This window comes from Coenobita brevimanus, chromosome 62, assembly GCF_032717465.1.
Source record: "Coenobita brevimanus isolate Jiangsu-jjx chromosome 62, ASM3271746v2, whole genome shotgun sequence".
Taxonomy (NCBI): Eukaryota; Metazoa; Arthropoda; class Malacostraca; order Decapoda; family Coenobitidae; genus Coenobita; species Coenobita brevimanus.
In genome coordinates, this window is record NC_137015.1 from 39,536,304 (window position 1) to 39,537,421 (window position 1,118).

The 1,118-nt window shown below is 34.0% G+C and overlaps 1 protein-coding gene across 3 annotated transcripts in view; it reads right to left on the reverse strand.

Moving 5' to 3' along the window:
* The window catches only part of LOC145404139 (uncharacterized), a 59,936-nt gene extending 59,537 nt beyond the window's left edge, over positions 1–399 (reverse strand). For 2 of the 3 annotated variants that reach the window (XM_080275768.1, XM_080275766.1), the window contains exon 1: positions 368–399. The gene's annotated coding sequence lies outside the window, so the exon portion shown is untranslated. Of the gene's footprint in view, positions 1–13; positions 116–367 lie in introns of those variants that run through there. The other variant, XM_080275767.1, reaches the window with a different exon arrangement.
* Between the last annotated feature and the right edge of the window lie 719 nt (positions 400–1,118).

A 1,118-nucleotide genomic window follows, 5' to 3' on the forward strand; every position in this document is an offset into this window, starting at 1 on the left:
ACGGGGAAATTACCTTATCACCCAATAATCATATCATACCTTGTCTAATGATTGATAACCAACCCGTATGAGATATTGGCGCTGACCCACACCTGTCTCTCGTTCATAATACAGTAAATATACACTGTCCTAAGGGGTAACACTAACGTGAAGTAAACCTATTTTAGTATTTCCGTTCTGACGTGTTCACTACGGTGGCAACATGACAGCTCATTTTATTTTCCGTCTCTTCTCAGTCTTGAAGACAGTTTTATACTACCGCAGCTTACTGTACAATGTTTTTCCACTGTATCTTTACAGTCAAGGTGTCATGTCACATGAAAATGTAGACAAAGGGGCTGAAATTCGTATAAAAATCGATACTTACTCATCTGCGTCTCACCATAGCGAGGAATAAACACCAGGGCAGCCAACTGAACAGTTCATACATATTTTTTTTCTAAATCAGTAGTATTTTCTGGTCGTATATGATTTTCGAATTGTCAAAACGACAGTTATTATATGCATAACAAATGACTTTACAATGCAAAAACATCTACCTACAACACAAAACGATGATTCTTGTTCCAGTTGGTACTACTGATAGATAACTTATCGAATGCGTTATTTTTTTTACTTGATACTGTGAACTCCAAGGAGAAAAGTAATAAAAATGTAATAAATTAAGGGAGATCAACATCTAAGGATTAAAATCATATTTTTCCCAGTTATATGACTTTCAGCTGTTTACTGATTCACAAATTATTAACCAGCCAAAAAGAAAATCTAAACTTCGTAGTAACTCAGCGGAGACAATGTTCTGTAGATGCTCAAATAAGCATATTTAAATAAAAAAAAAAATGATGAAGTATATTATTCCGATTAAAACAACTACCCGAAAGTGACATCAGGGCTTTGTTGATCATGATGTCCGCGGGACTAAAATTTCAAAAGAATGGGTTAACACTTGTTTTTATAAAGGCGAATTTAAATTGTAAATGATGAGGAACATGTACAGTATGAAGTTGAAAAATTATATAACCTCCAGAGCTTCTAACATATTTATAGTAAGACAAGTATCAATGGATTATTTAAAAGTTGGGTAATTGGAAGTTAAAGCAGCAGTTAGTGAATCAGTC